Source organism: Macaca nemestrina, chromosome 9 (assembly GCF_043159975.1).
Source record: "Macaca nemestrina isolate mMacNem1 chromosome 9, mMacNem.hap1, whole genome shotgun sequence".
Classification (NCBI taxonomy): domain Eukaryota; kingdom Metazoa; phylum Chordata; class Mammalia; order Primates; family Cercopithecidae; genus Macaca; species Macaca nemestrina.
The window spans coordinates 9734458-9756863 of record NC_092133.1 but is presented as its reverse complement, the minus strand read 5'-3'; the positions used below and the strand labels follow the sequence as shown (position 1 = coordinate 9756863).

At 46.9% G+C, this 22406-nt stretch overlaps 2 pseudogenes; both read left to right on the top strand.

Annotated features, from left to right (window-relative positions):
- The first annotated feature begins 7976 nt into the window (after positions 1–7976).
- LOC105470105 (ras-related protein Rab-1B pseudogene) lies at positions 7977–9124 on the top strand (annotated as a pseudogene).
- A 4369-nt stretch (positions 9125–13493) lies between these two features.
- LOC105471409 (Y-box-binding protein 2 pseudogene) lies at positions 13494–14632 on the top strand (annotated as a pseudogene).
- Positions 14633–22406: the final 7774 nt, after the last annotated feature.

Here is a 22406-nt window from a genome sequence, read left to right as displayed (position 1 = left end):
GAACTCTGAGCAGAGTTGAGACCCTGGAAGACTGCCCCCTTCTTATAAGAGTAACTAGAAAAACTCAAGCAAAGCCTCCAGAACCAAGCTTGGCTGTGCACTGAAAAAGCAAGGGGGAAAAAATATCCCACTGGAAGTGGAAACTTCAAATTCATTCTACCCCAATCAGATGTAAAGTTTTAATTTATACTTCCCACAAAGTAAGGAAATCCCAAGCCAAAGATATATATATATATGATATAATTATATGTAAAATATAATTATAATTATAAAAATATATAATATATTTACAAAATATAATTATGTGTAAATATATGTTTATAAAACATGAGTATATTATATTTATTTATTTATATAAAATATTAATTTCAGAAGAATGATCCCTTGGCTCCAAAACTAAAGCAAAGATAAATCCTTTCTAAAGATATCTTCAATGCCAGGCCACATGAGACTCCCATGGGGGAAAACAATGGCAACACCAGCTGGAGAAAATTTCCAATAATTTTTTAAACTCACAAACTACACAAGGAAACAATTCATAATAAGGGAAGTCAGCAGATACAATCAACGTGATAATTAGATCCCCCAGGCACTTGTGATAACAGAATAGCCCAAATCAAATTATATACCAAATATATTTTAAATGATTAAATACATAAAGAAGGAATAAAAATCATGTTGAAAGAATAAGATTATATTTAAAAAATAATAACAGTCTGACCTGAACATGAACCAAATTGTAGTTCTCAGACTGAAAATGACCCCCAAAAGTTATTTTAAAACTTAATAGTTTAAATAGCAGAATTGATGGTTTAGATAAGTAGGAAGATTTGGTGAACTGGGAGATAAATGTAAGATACTTTCACAGAATACAATGCAGATATGAAGAGGTATCAAATCTGAAAAAGAGCCGAACTGAATGAAATTGAAACATGAAAAACCATACAAAAGATCAACAAAACCATAAGTTGGTTCTTTTGAAAAAGATAGACAGGCTACTAGCTAAACTAATGAAAAGAGAGAAGATCCAAATAAACACAATTAGAAATGACAAAGTGGACGTTATCAGTGACCTCACAGAGATGCCAAAAACCATCAGAGATTATTATGAACATCCCTATGCATGCAAACTAGAAAACCTAGAAGAAATGAATAAATTCCTGAAAACATGCAACTTCCCAAGACTGAACCAGGAAGAAATTCAATTTCTGAACTAACCAATTCTTTTCTGAACTAACCAATTTCAACGAGTTCTGAAATTGAATGAGTAATAAATATCCTGCCAACCAGAAAAGCCCAGGACTAGACGGATTCACAGGCTAATTCTACCAGACATATAAAGAGGAGCTGGTATCATTCCTGCTGAAACTATTCCAAAAAATTGAGGGAGAGGGATTCCCTCCTAACTCATTCTGTGAGACCAGCATCATTCTAGTGTTGGCAAAGACACAACAACAACAAAACAAACAACAACAAAAAAGACTTCAGGCCAATATCCTTGATGAATGTAGATGCAAAAATCCTCAACAAAACACTAGCAAACCAAACCCAAACCATATCCAACAGCACATCAAAAAGCTAATCCATCACAGTCAAGTAGGCTTTCCGTGGGATCCAAAGTTGGGTCAACATACACAGTCAATAAATGTGATTCATCACATAAACTGAACTAAAAACAAAAACCACATGATAATCTCAGTAAATGCAGAAAAGCCTTTTGATAAAATTCAGCATCCGTTTCTGTTAAACACCTTCAACAAAGTAGGCATTGAAGGAACATATTTCAAAATAGTAAGAGTCATTTTTGACAAACCCACAGCCAACATTACACTGAATGGGCAAAAGCTGGAAGCAGCATCCATGGAGGGAGTCAAAACTGTCTGTTGGCAGACAATATGATTTTATACCTAGAAAACCCCAGCCTCTGCCCAAAAGCTCCTCGATCTGATAAACAACTTTAGCCAAGTTCCCAGATACAAAACCAATGTACAAAAATCAGGAGTATTTCTATAAATCAATATCATCGAAGTTGAGTGCCAAATCAAGAACACAATCCCCTTCACAATAGCCACAAAAGGAATGAAATACCTAGGAATACAGCTAACCAGGTAGATGAAAGATCTCTACAACCAGAATTATAAAACACTACTGAAAGAAATCAAAGATGACACAAACAAATGCAAAAACATTCCATGTCCATAGATAGGAAGAATCAATATTGTTAAAATGGCCATATTGCCCCAAATAATTTACAGATTTAATGCTATTGCTATCAAACTACCAATGATATTCTTCACAGACTTAGTAAAAATTATTCTAAAATTTATATGGAATGAAAGAAAGAGCCCAAATAGACAACACAATCCTAAGCAAAAAGAACAAAGCTGGAAAAATCACATTACCCTACTTCAAACTATACTACAAGTCTACAGTAACCACAACAGCATGGTACTGGTACAAAAATAGACACATAGACTTATGGAACACAATAGAGAGCCCAGAAATAAAACCTCAGAGCTACAGCCATCTGATCTTGGACAAAATCAACAACAACAACAAAAAAGCAAGGGGGAAAGGACTCCTTATTCCACAAATGGTGCTGGGATAACTGGCTATCCATATGTAGAAGATTGAAACTGGACCCCTTTTTACACCATATACAAAAATCAACTCAAGATTAAAAATGTAAATGTAAAATCTAAAACTATAAAAAGCCTTGAAGAAAACCTAGGAAATACCGTTCTAGAGATAGGCCCTGACAAAGACTTTATGACAAAAATGCCAACAGCGATTGCAACAAAAATTAAAATGGATAAATAGGACCTAATTAAACTAAAGAGATTCTGCACAACAAAAGAAACTGTAAAACCAAGTAAATAGACAACCCACAGAATGGGAGAAAATATTTGCAAACTGTGCATCTGACAAAGTTCTAATATCCAGACTCTATATGGAACTTAAAATAACTAACAAGCAAAAAACAAGCAACTGGATTAAAAAGTTGCCAAAGGACATGAATAGACACTTTTCAAAAGAAGACATATATGCAGTCAACAAGCATATGAAAAAATATGCAGCATCACTAATCATTAGAGAAATGCAAATCAAAACCACAATGAGATGACCATCTCAAAACAGTCAGAATGGCTATTACTAAAAAGTCAAAAAATAACAGATGCTCGTGAGGCTGTAGAGAAAAGGGAACACTTATACACTGCTAGCAGGAATGCAAATTAGTTCAACCACTGTAGAAAGCAGTTTGGTGATTTCTCAAAGAACTTAAAACAGAACTACCATTCAACCCAGCAATCCCATTATGGGGTTTATACTCAAAGGAATATAAATCACTCTACTATAAAGACATGTTTACACATGCAAACATGTGTTCATTGCAGCACTATTCACAATAGCAAAGACATGAAATCAACCTAAATGCCCATCAACTGTAGACTGAATAAAGAAAATGTGGTACATATACACCATGGAATACTACACAGCCATTAAAAAGAACAAGATCACGTTCTTTGCAGGGACATGGATAGAGGTGGAAGCAATTATCCTAGGCACATTAATGCAGGAACAAAAAACCAAACATCGTGTGTTCTCACTTGTAAGTGGAAGCTAAACATTGAGTATACATAGACACAAAGAAGTGAACAATAGCCGGGCGTGGTGGCTCACACCTGTAATCCCAGCACTTTAGGCGGCCGAGGCGGGCAGATCACAAGGTCAGGAGATCGAGACCATCCTGGCTAACATGGTGAAACCCCGTCTCTACTAAAAATACAAAAAATTAGCCAGGCGTGGTGGCGGGCGCCTGTAGTCCCAGCTACTGGGGAGGCTGAGGCAGGAGAACGGCGTGAACCTGGGAGGCAGAGCTTGCAGTGAGCCGAGATTGCGCCACTGCACTCCAGCCTGAGTGACAGAGCAAGACTCCATCTCCAAAAAAAAAGAAATGAACAATAGATACTGGGGTCCGACTTGAGGAGAAGGAATGGGAGAAGGGTGAGGACCATAAAACTATCAGGTACTATGCCTATTACCTGGGTGATGAAATAATATATATGCCATATGAAATAATATGTACACTTTGGGAGGCCGAGGCAGGCAGATCACGAGGTCAGGAGATCAAGACCATCCTGGCTAACACAGTGAAACTCCGTTTCTACTAAAAAATACAAAAAAATTAGCTGGCCACGGTGGCGAGTGCCTGTAGTCCCAGCTACTTGGGAGGCTGAGGCAGGAGAATGGCATGAACCTGGGAGGCAGAGCTTGCAGTGAGCTGAGATCGTGCCACTGCACTCCAGCCTGGGCATCACAGTGAGACTCCATCTCAAAAAAAAAAAAAAAGAAAGAAAAGAAAATCTGAAAAGGATTAAGAGGAATTAAGATTAAGAGAAAATCTGAAAAGATTAAGATTATGAGAGATAATGAATAAGGAGGACCAACCTAGAATCCAGTAGTTCTTTTTTGTTGTTGTTTTATTTTATTTGTAATTGACACACAATAATTGTAGCTATTTATGAGGTACGGTGTCATGTTTTAATGCACGTATGCATTGTGTAATGATAAAATCATGGTATTAAGCATATCCATCACCTCAAGCATTTATCATTTCTTTGTGATAAGAACCTTCAAAATCCTCTCTTCTAATTATTTTGAAATATATGATACAATATGAGGGGTCTTCAATAAGTTCATGGAAAGTGCATATTATGAAAAAAACTATGCATGGATTGCAAAAATTTTTGCACAGATGTAAACACATACTAACTTATTATAATATGCTTGAGCAGGATCTAGTTTGAGGAACAAAGAAGGGTAAGACATGGGCTTAAAAACAGCCTGTATTAGGCTGTTCTCACATCGCTATAAAAAAAAAACCTGAGACTGGGTAATTTATAAAGTAAAGAAATTTAATTGGCTCCCAGTTCTGCAGGCTGTACGAGAAGCATAGCACTAGAGTCTGCTTCTGGGAGGCCTCTGGAAGCTTCTAATTATGGCAGAAGGTAAAGTGGAGACTCGCATGTCACATGGTAAAAGCAGTAGCAAGAGAGAGGGAGGTGGTAAGTGCTACACTTAAACAACCAGATCTTTTGAGGACTCACGTACCTGCTGTTCATGAGAACAGCACCAAGGGGATGGTGCTAAACCATTCTTGAGAAACATCTCCATGTTCCAATCATCTCCCAACAGGCCCCACCTCCAACACTGAGGATTACAATTCAACATGAGATTTGGGTAGGGACCCAGATCGAAACCACATCAGAGCCCCTGTCAGAGTAACATGAATTCTGCTAAAATTGAAGCAAGAACAAACACGAAATTTATGGTGAAGCTTGGATGGACAAATGATGAAATCATTGATGCTTTACAAAAAGCTTATTAGAACAATGTGCCAGTGAAATCAGCAGTTTACACATGGATAACTCGAAGGGATGAGAACATGCAGAAGTCTGGCCAACAGCAGCAGATCATCCACATCAATTTTTGAGGAAAAAGTTAAGCTTCTTTGTGCCCTCATTGAAGAGGACTGACAATTAACAGAAGAAAAAACAGGCAAGACCATAGACTTCTCAGTTGGTTCAGCATACACGATTCTGACTGTAAAATTATAATTGAACAAATGTTCCACTCAATGTGTGCCAAGCCCATTGTGTCCATGGCCCCCTGTGCAGTAACAGACCCATTACACTGAGACAGTAGGGGTTGCAGCAGAGAAAGAATTAATTTATTGCAGGGTGCTGAGCAAGGAAATGGGAAGAGACCCTCAAATTCCTCTCCCTAAAGAGTTCTGGGATTGGGTTTTTAAGTGGATTATGGAAGATGAGGAGCTGGAGAATTAGGGGTGTTGATTGGCTGGGGTAAGGGGGATGACATCAAGATGTGGAAACTCATGCTTTGGTGAGTTAGCTTCTTATGGGGTCCTTCAGACCAGCTGGCATCAGTGGGGTCCTTCAGACCGGCAGAGTCAATAGTTCATAAATATGCAGGACCTGAAAGAATATCTCAAAGGGAAAACTTAACATTTTATATTCTTTAAGTTGTTATCTATAAAGCAGTTAAGGAGAACTGTAATCTTCTAACAGGGTCTACATGATTCCAGGACAATAGGCACCAAACACCTGTGAGGAAGCAGGTCAGAGAATAAGCTGACTTCATGATTAATGCTGAACGTGCTGCAAGCTTGGTTTATTTTTATTTCTCCCTCTCCCTTCTTCCCTGATTAATTTTCATTGTCTTTTATTTTGGGAGACAGCATCTCATTCTGTTGCCCAAGCTGGAGTGCAGTGGTATTAACAGCTCACTGTAGCCTCGACCTCCTGAGCTCAAGCAATTCTCCTGCCTCAGCCTCCTGAGTAGCTGCGACCACAGGCACGCACCAACACACCTGATTAATCGTTTCTATTTTTTATAGAGACAGGGTCTCACCATGCTGCCCAGGCTGGTCTCAAACTCCTGGGGGGCTCAAGCGATTCTCCCAAAGTGCTGGGATTATGGGCATGAACCACTGTGCCCAGCCCCTGATTGATTTTATAAATGAGATAAGGGCAATTTTACCCAAGTTAACTTCAGAGAAGAGCAGAACTTTCAATGGAAATTTTAAACAAGTAGAATCAATATCCTGAGGCAGTTGTTCAAAGAATTATAACAGAAGATGAAGCACGGCTTTACTAGTGTTATCCTGAAGACCAGGCACAATCAAAGCAATGGCTACAAAGGAGTCAAAGCAAAACAGACTAATCAAGGGCAAAGGTCATAGTCACATGTTTGGGGATGCTCAAGGCATTTGGTTTGTTGACTTTCTGGAGGACTAAAGAATGATAACATTTGCTTATTATGAGAATGTTCTCAAAAAGTTAGCCAAAGCTTTAACAGAAAATCTCCCAGGTAATCTTCACCAGAATCCTTCACCACAAGAATGTTCCTGCTCATTCCTCTTGTCAGATAAGGGCTTTTATGACAGTTTCAATGAGAAATCATTAGGCATGCACCTTACAGTCCTGATTTGGTTTCTTCTGCCTTCTTTTTGTTTCTTTATCTTAAAATAATAATTTTACAGAATCTTTTTGTTTCTTTTTGTTTCTTAATCTTAAAAAATATTAATTTTTATTTCATTTTTTTTTTCTGAGACAGGGTCTCACTCTGTCACTCGGGCTGGAGTGCAGTGGCGTGATCTCAGCTCACTGCAACCTTTGCCTACTAGGTTCAAGCAATTCTCGTGCCTCAACCTCCCAAGTAGCTGGGATTACAGGTGTGCACCATTATGCCCAGCTAATTTTTGTATTTTTGGTAGAGATGAGCTTTCACCATGTTGGCCAGGCTGGTCCCCAACTCCTGACCTCAAGTGATCTGCCCACCTTGGCCTCCCAAAGTGCTGGGATTACAGACATGAGCCACTGCACCCATCCTTAATCTTAAAAAATCTTTAAATGGCACCCATTTTCCTTTAGTTAATAACATAAAAAAGACTATATTGACATAGTTAAATTCCCAGGACCCTCAGTTCTTTAAGAACGGACTAAATGGCCAGTATCATCCTGTATTAGTCCATTCTCACACTGCTATTTATTAGAAAAGAGGTTTAATTGGCTCATGATTCTGCAGGCTGTGCAGGAACCACAGCAGTATCTGCTTCTGGGAAGGCCTTGGGAAGCTTTTACTCATGGCAGAAGGCAAAGTAAGAGTAGGTGTGTTACATGGCAAGAGCAGGAGGGACAGTGTGGGTGGGCAGGAGGTGCTATACACTTTTAAACAGTCAGACCTCACAAGAACTCACTGTCATGAGGAGAGCATCTAGTGCTGTCCTCAGGGATAGTGCTAAACATTCATGAGAAATGGGCCCCTGTGACCCAATCACCTCCCACCAGGCCCCACCCTCAACACTAGAGATTACAGTTGAACACGAAATTTGGGTGGGGACACAGATCCAAACCATATCACATCTCTTAGAAAAATGTCTTGAAGTTGAGAGCCGACTGGGAGCAACCGAGCGGGCCGCCGCCGCCGCCATGAACCCCGAATATGACTACCTGTTTAAGCTGCTTTTGATTGGCGACTCAGGCGTGGGCAAGTCATGCCTGCTCCTGCGGTTTGCTGATGACACGTACACAGAGAGCTACATCAGCACCATCGGGGTGGACTTCAAGATCCGAACCATCGAGCTGGATGGCAAAACTATCAAACTTCAGATCTGGGACACAGCAGGCCAGGAACGGTTCCGGACCATCACTTCCAGCTACTACCGGGGGGCTCATGGCATCATCGTGGTGTATGACGTCACTGACCAGGAGTCCTATGCCAACGTGAAGCAGTGGCTGCAGGAGATTGAGCGCTACGCCAGTGAGAACGTTAATAAGCTCCTGGTGGGCAACAAGAGCGACCTCACCACCAAGAAGGTGGTGGACAACACCACAGCCAAGGAGTTTGCGGACTCTCTGGGCATCCCCTTCTTGGAGACAAGTGCCAAGAACGCCACCAATGTCGAGCAGGCGTTCATGACCATGGCTGCCGAGATCAAAAAGTGGATGGGGCCCGGAGCAGCCTCCGGGGGCGAGCGGCCCAATCTCAAGATCGACAGCACCACTGTAAAGCCGGCTGGCAGTGGCTGTTGCTAGGAGGGGCACATGGAGTGGGACAGGAGGGGGCACCTTCTCCAGATGATGTCCCTGGGCGGGGGGCAGGAGGTGCCTCCCTCTCCCTCTCCTGGGGCATTTGAGTCTGTGGCTTTGGGGTGTCCTGGGCTCCCCATCTCCCTCTGGCCCATCTGCCTGCTGCCCTGAGCCCCAGTTCTGTCAGAGTCCCTAAGGGAGGACACTCAGGACCTGTGGTCAGGCAGGGCAGGGGCCTGCTCTGCTGCTGCCTCTAGGTGACTTTCCAAGATGCCCCCCTACACACGTTTCTTTGGAATGAGGGCTCTTCTGTCGGTCTCCCTTCCACCCCCATGTATGCTGCACTGCGTTTCTCTCCTTCCCCTTCTTCCTGCTCTCCTTCTGCCCAAGAGCTGAGGTCTCCCCGGCCTCTACTGCCCTGGCTGCAGTCAGTGCCCAGGGCCAGGAGAGTGGCCAGGGGATCCAGGACCTGGGATCCAGGGCCCTGGGCTGGACCTCAGGACAGGCATGGAGACCAGCAGCCCACCCTTTCCTCTCCCCACTGCCTCTTTTCCCCTCCTACACTCCCAGCTCCAGCCGTCCAGCTGCGGTGGGGTCTGAGTTTATTTAGGACGGGTGGGTGGGTAGCCGCACTGGGCTTGTGTCTTGAGCCTGGAGGGAGTCTGCTCCTGCCGCCCTCTGCCCTTCCAGAGACAGACCCATGCGCTGCCTGCCCAGTGTGCCCCTTTGTCCCCACGTCAGGCAGAGGCGGAAGGCCCACTGTGCCAGAGGCTGGGCACCAGCCTTAACCCTCTGCTAGCACCTCCTCCCCTTCCCCGAGGCAGCACATCTGGCTTACTCTCCCCTGGGTCTCTGGAGCCCACCAGGGAAGGCCCTCATCCCCTGCCGCTACTTCTCTGGGGAATATGGGTTCCATCTGGGGTTGGGGGCCTCTCTGCTCATCCACTCTGCACCCAGGATCCTAGTCCCCTGCCCTCTGGCACAGCTGCTTCCTGCAGGAAAGCAAGTCTTTGGTCTCCCTGAGCAGCCATGTCCCTCGTGCTGTCTCTTGCCTGTCCCACCTGTGCCCTGCCCTCCAGCTTGTATTTAAGTCCCTGGGCTGCCCCTTGGGGTGCCCCCCCCCCGCCCGCTCCCAGGTTCCCCTCTGGTGTCATGTCAGGCATTTTGCAAGGAAAAGCCACTTGGGGAAAGATGGAAAAGGACAAAAAAATTAATAAATTTCCATTGGCCCTCGGGTGAGCTGAGGGTTTTTGCAAGGAAAAAAAAAAAAAAGAGAGAAAAATGTCGAAATTAATGGAGCTTATGTTGAGAGATCAAGTTTATGCTTTAAATTTTTATCTTTTAATTCCATTTTTACCTAACTTTTTGAAGTCCCCTTGTATTGTTAACTATAGTCACCCTACTGTGCAATAGAACACCATAACTTATTTCTTCTATCTAACTGTAATTTTGTACCCATTGACCAATCTCTTCTCATCCCCTCCTTCCACTAAGCTTCTCCACCTTCTGGTAACTTCTATTCTACTCTGTACTTCTATGAGATCAGCTTTTTCAGATTCCCCAAATGAGCAAGATCATGTGGTATTTATGTTTCTGAGCTTGGCTTATTTCACTTAACATAATGTCCTACAGGTTCATCCGTCTTGCAGAAAATAACAAGACTCGATTCTTTTTATGGCTGAATATAATTCCATTGTGTATATGTACCTCATTTTCTTTATCCATTCATTCACTAAGGGACACTTAGGTCGCCTCCATATCTTCACTATTGTGAATAGTGTTGCAATCAACATGGGGGTGCAGGTGTCTCTGTGACATATTGGCTTCATTTCCTTTAGATAGATACAGTATACCCAGTAGTGAGATTGCTGGATCATATGGTAGTTCTATTTTTAATTTTTTGAGGAACCTCTATACTGTTTTCCGTAACAGCTGTACTAGTTTACATTCCCAGCTGTATATAAGGTGATATGGTTTGGCTTTGTGTCCCCACCCAAATCTCATATTGAATTGTAATAATCCCCATGTTTCATGGGAGGGGCCCAGAGGAAGGTAATTGAATCATGAGAGTGGATTTTTCCCATGCTATTCTCATGATAGTGAGTAAGTCTCATGAGATCTGATGGTTGTATAAAAGGGCAGTTCCCCTGCACAAGCCCTCTTGCCTGTATGACTGCCACGTAAGACATGTCTTGCTTCCCTTTCACCTTTCACCATGATTGTGAGGCCCCCGCAGCCATGTGGAACTGTGAGTTAATTAAACCTCTTTCCTTTATAAATTACTCAGTCTGAGGTGTGTATTAGCCACATGAGAACAGACTAATACATAAGGGTTCCCATTTCTTCACATCTTTGCCAGTATTTGTTTTGTTTTTTGCCTTTTTGGTAATAATCATTCTACTTGGGGTGAGGTAATATCTCATTAAGGTTTTTATTTGCATTTCCCTCATGATTAGTGATGTTCAACATTTTTTTACATACATGTTGGCAATGTTTATGTATTCTTTAGATAAATATCTGTTCAGATCTTTTGCCCATTTTAAAATTCAATTATTTAGTTTTTTGTTATTGAGTTGTCTGAGTTCTTTATGTATTCTGGATATCAGCCCCTTGTCAGATGCATAGTTTGCAAACATTTTCTCCTATTCTATAGATTGTCTCTTCACTCTGTTGATTGTTTCCTTTGTTGTACAAATGCTTTTTAGTTTGCTATAATACCATTTGTCTATTTTTGCTTTTGTTGCCTATGCTTTTAAGCATAGGCAACAAAAAATCCTCGCCCAGGCCTATGTCCTAAAACATTTCCCCTATGTTTTCTTCTAGTAGTTTTAGAGTTTCAGGTCTTACATTTAACTCTTCAATCCATTTTGAGTTGATTTTTTTTTAATATGATGAAAGAAAGTGGTAGAGTTTTATTCTTCTGAGTGTCGATATGTAGTTTTCTCAACCATTTACTAAAGAGGCTGTCCTTTCTCCCAGTGTGTGTTCTTGACACCTTTGTCAAAAAAATCAGTTGCATGCATTTATTTCTGGGTTCTCCATTCTCTCACATTGGTCTACGTGTCTTGTTTTTATGCTAATATCATGTTGTTTTGGTTACTATAGCTTTGTAGTATATCTTAAAGTTAGGTAGTTTAATGCCTCCAGCTTTGTTCTTTTTGCTTAAGATTGCTTTGGTTATTTGAGGTTTTTTATGGTTTGATACATATTTTAAGATTGTTTTTTCTATTTTTGTGAAGAATGTTAATTTTTTTGATAGGGATTGCATTGAAATTCTAGATCACTTTGTGGAGTATGAACATTTTAACAATATTAATTCCTCTAACCCACGAACATAAAATATCTTTCCATTTATTTGTGTCCTCTTCAGTTCATTTCATTGCTATTTTATAGTTTTCACTGTAGAGATATTTCACCACCACTTTGATTCAATTTATACTTGGTTTGTTGTTGTAGTAGTTGTTGTTGTTGTTTTTGAGAGTCTCACTCTTATCTCCCAGGCTGGAGGGGAGAGGTACTATCTCACCTCACTGCAACCTCTGCCTCCCGCATTCAAGCAATTCTCCTGCCTCAGCCCCCCAAGTAGCTGGGATTACAGGTGCACACCACCACACCCAGCTAGTTTTTGTATTTTTAGTAGAGAAGGGTTTCATCATGTGGCCAGGCTGATCTTAAACTCCTGACATCAGGCAATCCTCCTGCCTCGGCCTCCCAAAGTGCTGGGATTATAGGCGTGAGCCACCATGCCTAGCCCAGGAATTGCTTTCTTGATTTCTTTTTCAGATGGTTTGCTGTTGATGTATGGAAATAGTACTAATTTCTGTATGTTGATTTTGTATCATGCAACTTTACTGAATTTATTAATTCTAACAGTTTTTTGTTTTTGTTTTTGTTTTTTTGGTGGAGGCTTTAGATCATGTTATCAGCAGACAGGGAAAATTTGACTTCTTTTTTCCGATTTCTCTCTCTTAACCTAATTGCCGCGGCAGGGACTTCCAGGACTATGTTGAATACAAGTGGTGAAAGCAGGCATCCTTGTCTTATTCCAGATTTTAGAGAAAAAAACTTTCAACTTTTTCTTATTCAGTATGATATTAGCTGTGGGTTTGTCATATATGTCCTTTATTGTGTTGAGATATGTTCCTTTCCTACCTAATTTGTTGATGGTTTTCATCATGAAGGGATGTTAACTTTAGTCAAATCCTTTTTTTGACGTTGATTGAGATGATCATATGGCTTTTGTCCTTGCAGAGTCTCATAGGAGTCCTCAGTGAAAAGCAAGACAGTGCAAGGGCTTCCTGACAGCATCTATCCATCCAGGCCAAGGCAGACTGCCCATCTCACATCTGGATGGGGACACAGACCGAGTTCTGGCAACTGAAATGTGAGTGGACTTAAATGGGTAACTTCTTAGCTAAGGCAACCGTAGTTCCCTCTTCCCCTGCATGGGCTGAGAGGGCCACGTGTTCCAGGAGGCACAGCCACTGGTTGGTGAGGGGCTGTGATATGTGAATAAGCATGGGCTTCAGAGACTGGGGAAAGAGAGCGATTAAGGAGTGCAGGCCAGGCATGATGGCTCATGTCTGTAATCCCAGCACTTTGGGAGGCTGAGACGGGAGGATCACTTTAGGTCAGGAGTTCGAGACCAGCCTGACCAACATGGTGAAACCTCGTCTCTACTAAAAATACAAAAATTAGCCGGGTGTGGTGGCGCACGCCTGTAATCCCAGCTACTTGGGAGGCTGAGGCAGGAGATTCACTTGAATCCGGAAGATGGAGGTTGCAGTGCGTGGAGATCAGCCATTTCACTCCAGCCTGGGCGACAGAGAGAGACTCCATCTCAAAAAAAAAAAAAAAAAAAAAAAGGTGCAGCGATTAAGAATGAAGACATTGGCGTGCAGGCGAGGCTCAGAGCACGAGGACCGAGCAGGGCAGCGGGTTCGCGAGCCGGGGGGAGGGGCCGGGGCTGCGGCGGAGGACGAGGCGGTGGCTGCGAGGGCCGGTACTGGACCCGGCGGGAAGAACGAGGTGGAGGCTGCAGCGGTGGCGACAGCGGGTCCCCGCGGCGACGGTGCCCGCGACGGCGGCAGGGGTGGAAGCGGTGGTAGCAGTGGTGGCACCGGTGCCCGCGGGGGAGCCGCAGAAAGCAGGTGGCGGGGCGGGCGGCTGCGGCGGGGGCAGAGCCGCCTTGAACCCCGCTGTCGGGGGCCCCTGCACCCCGGGCCCGCGCACCCCGGGCCCCTGCACCCCGGACAACCAGACGACGGCGGCCTCGGGAACCCCCGCCCCCACCCCTCCACCCATCCGGCCGGCCCGGAGTCAGGTGGACGAGCCGGTGCTGGCAATCCGAGTCCTGGGCACTGTCAAATGGTTCAGCGTCCGGAGTAGTTACGGATTCATCAACCGGAATGACACCAAGGAAGACGTCTTTGTTCACCAGACAGCTGTTAAAAGAAACAACCCCAGGAAGTTTCTGCGCAGGGCTGGAGATGGGGAGACTGTGGAATTTGATGTCGTGGAAGGAGAGAAGGGCGCAGAAGCCACTAATGTAACTGGGCCCTGGGTGGGGGTGTGCCCGTGAAGGGCAGTCATTATTCCCCCAACCGACTTAGGTTCCGCGATTCATCCCCGGCCTCCCTCAGCTGCCCCACCAACCATGGTGGCAGAGATCCCCTCCGGGGACAGAACCTGGCAGCGAAGGGGAGTGGGCCGAAGACTCTGGGCAGTGGCCCAGATGAGGGCGCCCCCCACCCTTCTACCGACGGCGGTTTGTGCCAGACCCCTGGCCCCCCAACCAGCTGCAGCCTATAGAGGGCACTGAGGGGGTAGAACCCAAAGAGACAGCCCCACTGGAGGGGCACTAACAGCAGGGAGATGAGCGGGGCGCCCCCGCCTAGATTCCAGCCCAGATACCTAAGGCCCTTCCGCCCAGGCCACCCCAGCAGCCTACCACGGAAGGTGCTGACGGTGAGACCAAGCCCAGCCAAGGAAATTATTTTTTTAAAAAATTTAATAAATAAATAATAAAAAAGAATGAAGACATTTTTGCGGCCAACAAACATATGAAAACAAAGCTCATTATCACTGGTCATGTGAGAAATGCAAATCAAAACCACAATGAGCTACCATCTCATGCCAGTTAGAATGGCAATTATTAAAAAGTAAGGAAATGACAGACACTGGCGAGGCTGTGGAGAAATAGGAACGCTTTTACACTGTTGGTAATAGTGTAAATTAGTTCAACCATTGTGGAAGACAGTGTGGTGATTCCTCTAGAGCCACAAGTACCATTTGACACAGCAATCCTATTACTGGGTATATATCCAAAGGATTATAAATCATTCTACTATACAGACACATGCACACATATGCTTACCGCAGCATTGTTTACAATAGCAAAGACTTGGAACCAACCCAAATGTCCATCAATGATAGACTGGATAAAGAAAATGTGGCACATATACACCATGGAATACTATATGGCCATAAAAAAGGATGAGTTCATGTCCTTTGCAGGGATATGGATGAAGCCGGAAGCCATCATTCTCAGCAAAGTTAACACAGGAACAGAAAACCAAACACAGCATGTTCTCACTCATAAGCGGGAGTTGAACGAGAACACATGGATGCAGAGAGGGGAACATCACACAGCAGGGCCTGTTGCAGGGTGGGGTCTAGGGGAGGGAGATCTTTAGTACAAATATCTAATGCAGGCGGAGCTGAAAACCTAAATGACAGTTTGATAGCTGCAGCAAACCACCATGGCACATGTATACCTATGTAACAAACCTTCATATTCTGTACATGTATCCCAGAACTTAAAGTAAAATTAAAAAAAAAAAAGTTAAGCCAAGGGTCACAGATTGGATATCTAAGTGTGTCTTTTAGGCAGAGCAGGGCATGTGGATTTATCTGTTTTATCTCAGCTTTTCATCGAGACTGCGGACACTCCTAAGCCTGCACAGTAGCAGCTTCTTCTCCAGACCCTCTGTCCCTCTGAACGCCAACCCCAGCCCTAGCCCAACCTAGCAAATCTCCTTCACTGCCAGACGGGCGAGAGCAAATGGAGAGGAGGAGAGAGAAAGCGAGTAAAGGAGAGGAGAGAGCAGAAAGGACTCAAAGGCAAAGTGGACAGGGAAAGGGAAGGTCAGGGCCAAGCAGGATGAGCACCTGGGTCCAAGATGGAAATCCCAGACCTCAGCATGTTGAACTAAGGCTGGGAAGGTGCTCAGATAACACAGGGAGGCCCTGGGAATAGGGCCAGGGGTGTCGGAGCCCAGCAGCCCCTGGACCTGTTCCATCCTGTTCCATCTAGGAACAGAATGGTTCGGGGAACAGGGAGAAGCAGAGCCTGCCTGCATAGGGCTGCGAAGACACAGAGGCAAGGCTTAAGGAGAGAAGAGAGCAGAGAGGAGATGGGAGAGGCCAGGGAAGACAGAACGCTGGGGAGAAGAGGAGAAGGCAGAGGCAGGCAACCATGAAAAAGGATAGGAGCCCTGGTGTGTTTGCAGACAGGCCTCTGATCCTGCTTCCAGGAACTCCTCATCACTATCACGGCCACTTCCAAGGCCTCCCTGGGAACAGTGATGGCTCCTTCCGAGGCCCTCCTCAATCATCCACAGTCCTAGGAGGGGGCTTGAGGCCAAAGTACAGCTGGCTCAGGACAGGATTTTGTAATGGTTCAGGAGAGAGGGTTGGGAAGGGGCAACTGTCCCAGGATGGAAGGACTAGGAGGGCAGAAAGGTGGGGAGGTGGCTGCGCCCCTATCACTTCCAGCGGAGCTGCTGAGCAGACCTCAGAGGCCGTGGGAAAAGCCCACAAACGGAGGGGCAGGTGGGTGCACCTCTGGGGGGCCGCCACATCCACTTCCCCGCAACTGGGCGCCTTCAGAACCACGCTCTTGATTGGCTGAGCTGCGACCCAGTTTTTCACCCTCCAACGCCCTCATCCTTGGTGTCGGGAGCTCCCCAGCCGGGTAAGAGGTGAGCCACGAAGCCTGGGGAGTGTCCAGCGGACAGCCTCTCTCCGGAAAGCCGGGAGGGAAAGGCTTCCTGGCTGCAGTGTCCACATTGGCCACCAGGGAGCAACGCAGGACTGCCTTTTGGCGCCTCCTGGTCTCCAGCGAGCAGGTCTGCAGAACCCCAGGGGCGTGGGGACCCGGCTGCCACTGCCGGCCCCCGCCCCCTTCCACACCCTTGGCACAGCTCCTCTGCAAAACGCCTTAGGAATTCATGCAGCTTGGGGAAAGTGGCGAGTTTTCAAAAGGCAATAAAGGGACAGGCAGATCTGAAAGGGCTCCTTGAAATCCTCCGTATTCCCACCCCGTTCAGAGACTGGGGAAACTGAGGCTCAGAGAGGTTAAATCGCTTGCCTAAGATCGTCCAACTCTTTCTCTGCCCCCCCCCCCACCCCCAGTTCGGTTCTCTCTCCGGACATCCACTACCTCAGCCTCAGGAACATCGCTACACTGCGGGATATCTGGGGATGGGGATGGAGGAATCCAGGCAGCCATCATGGAGGAAGCAGCAGCGCTTGAACTTGGCCTTGGGGTGGGGTAAGAGGCGGACTCGCTTGAACAGTGTGAGGAGTCACCGCGTGGGCAAAGGCAGGAGGCAGAGGGCTGGGGCCCCGGGAGGCAAGTGCTTTCTTAGGGGAAGTAGGAAGATAGCGGGGATAGGAGGTGTGCCCATATCCCGAGGTCCTTGCAGGCTGCCCGGGTCTCTGCCTTTAGAATTGCGGGGTGGCTCGGCCCAGGAATTTTCCTGAATTCCATTATGCTGAAAGCGCAGAGTATGGCAGGAGACCTCCCGATTATCTCATGTGGAAGTGGGAGTAAGCAAATGGTCTGCCCCGCCACTGGGGCACCGGCCAGCTGCCCCTCCGCGGCCGGGAGCCCAGCCCTGGGGAAGAGAGCGGCCACGCCCCATTCCTCCACCGTGACTCGAACCTTCAGCTGCTGGAGCTCTTGGCCACCGGGGCCCCGTATTGACCTCAGAACTGGCCGTGTCTGGGTCAGCCCGAGGTTCCTGGGCTCTGAGCAAGCGTCAGCCTGTGAGGTGGAAGGGCCCAGGGCACAACCGGTTCCATCTGCTCAACTGTGCCTGCAAAGCCATGGGGCTCCTCCCAGGGCCAGCAGCGCACTCAGCTCGGCTCTGGCCTGCAGGGAGATGTGGGACAGGGAGGAGATGCAGTGAGGGCAGCGGTGGAGCCCAGGACGGAGTTTCTGTCCCCTGGGAGTCTGCGCACACAGTGGGGCGCAGGGGAGGAGGAGGCCCTGCTGTCCTGGCATTGCTGTTGCTTCCACAACCTGAATATGGCACCCAACCCTGACCGCAGCCCTCCCTACTTGCAGCGGCTCAGCCTGGTCTCCCAGCCCCAGACCGTGTCCGAAGTCATTGAGTCTACACGGTTCCACCACCTCCTTGGAAACCCTTTTCAGAGACTCAGAGTTGAGAAGCTGAGGCTGAGATTCGAGCTCTGGGGACCAGCAGACCTGAGACCAAGGACCACCTCTTCTCCTTACTAGCTGAGGGGCCTGAGCCCGTCTGAGCCTCAATTCTCCCACCTTTATAATGACGAAACCAGAATAAAGATAAAACCTCCTCCCGGGGTTGCAGTGAGGATCTGAGACATGAGGAGACGCCCCAGCACAGGGCCTGGTGCTCACCTGTGTTCAATCATAGCTGGCCTGCAATGACCATTTTCATCCCCTTTACCATGGATGGCCTCTCATCTGGCCCTTGCGGGTGACAGCTGTGTCCATATCCCCTCGACATCCTGGGCATGCTGCTGAGCATGCCCTGGGCTTTTACGCTCCTGGCTTTCAGCCATTTGGCCAAACACCCTCCAGCTGATCTTGTAGTTACAAGTCAATTGTGTTTGCTCCAAGCCTTTTTCATGCCAGCTGTTCTTGATATTATGAATGCACAGGTTAATTAAATATCATATAAGCTAGCAAGTTTTCAAACTAGTTGGGTTTGTTTGTTTTCAGAGATGGGATGTTGCTCTGTCCCCCAGGCTGGAGTGCAGTGGCGTGATCACAGCTCACTGCTGCTTCAAATTTGGGGGCTTAAGGAATCCTCCCACCTCAGCCTTCCAAGTAGCCGGGACCACAGGTGTGTGCCACCACATTCTGCTAATATCTATTTATTTATTTGTTTACTTTGTAGAGACAGGGTCTCACCGTCTTGCCCAGGTTGGTCTCAAACTCCTGGGGTCAAGGGATCCTTCTGCCTGAGCCTCCCAAAATGCTGAGATTAAAGGTGTGAGCCACCGTACCCAACCTCAAACCGTTTAAAGATTCCTTTATACTCTTAAAAATCACTGAAGATCCCAAATAGCTTTTGTTTATGCGGCTTGCATTGATTGATATTTACCATATTCGAAGTTAAAGACGAGAGACTTTCAAAGCACAGGAATACACAAGCACGCACTCCATCGGCTGTCAGAGGGCAGGGCTGGGGCCTCTGGAAATCTTTATTTGCACCTTCTGGAGAAAATGAGAGCATCAAGGGCACACAACATCTTAGTCTGACCAAGAAAAGAGTTTGGACTCTGGATTCCCTGAAAGGGTCGCAAGTGGTCCCTGGGCCACTCTCGGAGAGCCACTGATGGAAGCTGATGAAATATGAATGCAGAAAGGGAGCTGCTCCCTGAACGCCAGGCTGGAAGCTTTGGAAAGTCCCAGCACAGATGAAGGTAATGATTTGGGGAAAATAGTCACACGAATAATGAAGGACTCCGCCTCGAGACTGCCTTGTAAGTGCCTTCCAGTTCTCACGTCCCTTTAGAAACACTGAAACCAGAAATCAGTGCTGATTCACTGCACTGTGGTTTCTGCCACAGAGATGACCCAGAGCTCCAGTCAGTGGGCTTATGCTCAGAGAAAAGGTTTTGGCCCCATACCAAAAGGCAGACAAATAGATGTGCTGTACTTTATGTATTTTAAGTAAAAATAAAATGTTTCAGAAATGTCTATGTGGTTATGTAGGACTTCCCCACCCATCTAACTTGCCCAGCTAACGCTGCAATTACAGATGTTGCAAGAACGTTGACCCAACCCAGCCTTCCCCTACTATGGTAAATGCCCCCCAGCCCTCCACCCTCAGGCTGGACACCAGCTCCAAGTCTAATCCTTGCCTTTGACCATTTGGGGCTTGACTTTGCCTTTGACCTTGCCTCCATTGCCTGCCACATCCTTCAGTTAGTCACAAGCACGAGATGGGTCAGATGTGGTGGGTTCCTATACTGGGTCCAGTACTAACTGTGTGACCTTACTGCAGTCACCTAACCTCCCTGAGCCCCAGCTTCCTTTTCTGTAAAATGGGGAGTTACACATAAGCATGCATATACCCGAGCTCTGTGGGTGCCGTCAGTAGTGATGTCACCATCCCACTGGAACAGTGCCTTTGAAATGGCCCTTCAGCCATGCTTCCTACTCCTAGCCCCTGTGATCACTCACTTGGACCATAAAAGCCTCAGCCTTGGCCTTTCCATTTCCAGGCACTTCTACCTGCTCCAAATTAATTATCTAAATCCCTGCTCTAACCAAGTAATTCCTCGGCTCAGAAAATGTCAGTGTGGGAAGCTCAATACACCACTCGTTCAACCAAAGGCATTTACCCTGAGACCCAAACCCTCTTTGACCTGGTGCCCACTTACCTGGGTGGCTTCACCCCCTACTGCTACACCGGTGCCTGAGGACCAGTGCCGAGGTGACCTGCCCCAACCTCCAGGGGCCAGATGCCATGTGGAGGGCATTACATGCGTGAACCCTGAATATCGCCATAAGGGCCTGAGTCTGAGTGCATCCCCATTCTGCAGATAAGAAAACAGAGGCTCAATAGCATCAAGTCCTCTGCCTAAGGTCACACAGAGGACAGTGGCAGAGCCAGGATTGTAGCCCAAGTCTCCCTGACTCCAAAGCCCAGAATGTTCGTATGCTCCTTTCTGGAGGCACTGAGACCTTCCCTGCTCTTGTGCCTTCCCTGTTCCCTGCCCCTGCTCACCCCAGCCCCTCCTCTCGGCATGCCTGCCCACCTTTCTAGATCCTGCCAGTCTTCGGGGCTCAACACCACCTCTTTCCGGATGCCATCTGGGTCACAGCCCCCATGCACCCTGCAGACCTCTCCTCTGCCAGAGGTTCTGACATTTGCACAGGGCCTGCATTCTCCTAGGCTCTCCCTGTTCCTTCCTTAGGAAAGTGAGTCTGGCCCCTACAGTGAGGTCCTCTTTCCCTGCTTCACACTCTAGAGCAGTGGGCCCCAACCTTTTTGGCACCAGGGACCAGTTTCATGAAAGACAGTTGTTCCACAGTTGGGCAGGGGGGTGGTTTGGGATGATTCAAGCTCATTACATGTATTGTGTACTTCATTTCTATTATTACTATGCTGAAATATATAACGAAATAATTCTACAATTCACCATCATGTAGAATCAGTGGGAGCCCTGAACTTGTTCTCCTGCAACTAGATGGTCCCATCTGGGGGTGACGGGAGGTAGCAACAGATCTTCTGTTGTTAGATTCTCATAAGGAACGTGCCACCTAGATCCCTGACATGAACAGTTCACAATAGGGTTGGAGCTCCTATGAGAATCCAATGTTACCACTAGGAGGTGGACCTCAGGCGGTAATGCAAGCGATGGGGAGCGGCTGTAATAGAGATGAAGCTTTGCTTCTCACCTCCTGCTGTGTAGCCCAGCTCCTAACAGGCCACAGACTGCTACTGGCCCATGCCTGAGGGGTGGGGGGTTGCTTACTCTACAGCATCATCACACATGTCTTTGCTCCATCTAAGTTTGTTGAGTATTATGTGCAGCCACTGATCCAGGCTCTGAGACTGCAGCCATGAACAGCATTCCCACCTCAAGGAGCAGAGGTCCCTGATGGGTAGAGGGCTGCTGAAGCAGCAGCAGACACACAGATGGTCCAGTCTCAGGTGACAGCTATGAGGCAAGTGCTCTCAGCAAATCAAGCAGGGAGCCTGGCTTGGCAGGAGAGGTATTATTTTGTGTAAGTGGCCAGGGAAGGGACCATACTAAGTCAAAGGCACCGGCCTGGCCAGAGCCAGGGAAGGGACCGTAGTGAGGCAAAGGTGCCGGCCTGGCCAGGGTCAGGGAAAGGTATGCCAGGCAGGGTACCCCAGGGGCACAGGCCAGTACAGGGAAGGGCTTGGTGCACTGAGCATGGTGGTGAGGTCAGCATGGCCAGAGCTGAGGTGAGTGCGGGCAGCTGAGGTCTCAGAGGTCAGCAGGGCAGGGTCAGGGAGGGCCTCAAGGGCCATGAGCAGGTCTTGGCCTCTTATCCTAGGTGTGTTGGGGAGTTGGGGAGGGTTTCAAGGAAGAGAGTGACATGGTTTGAAGGACTGTAGGGAAAAGTGACAGTGGAAGTGCCAGGCTCTCACCACCATGCCAGAGTGGTGTGGGGGTGGGGGGTGTTGAAGCATAGGTTTCACTGTTATTCGGGTAAAGTGAGACCAACAGCTCAGGAGATTGTCTTTGGCTGGGCTCAGTGGCTCATGCCTGTAATCCCAGCACTTTGAGGAGCTGAGGTGGGCAGATTGCTTGAGCCCAGGAGTTCAAGACCATCCTGGGCAACACAGCGAAACCCTATCACTACAAAAAAATACACAAAGTTAGCTGGGCATGATAGCAGGTGCCTGTAGTCCCAGCTACTCAGGAGGCTGAGGTGGGAGGATCACCTAAGCCCTAGAGGTTGAGGCTGCAGTGAGCCGAGATGGCACCACTGCACTCTAGCCTGGGCATCGGAGTGAGACCCTGTCTCAAAAAAAAAAA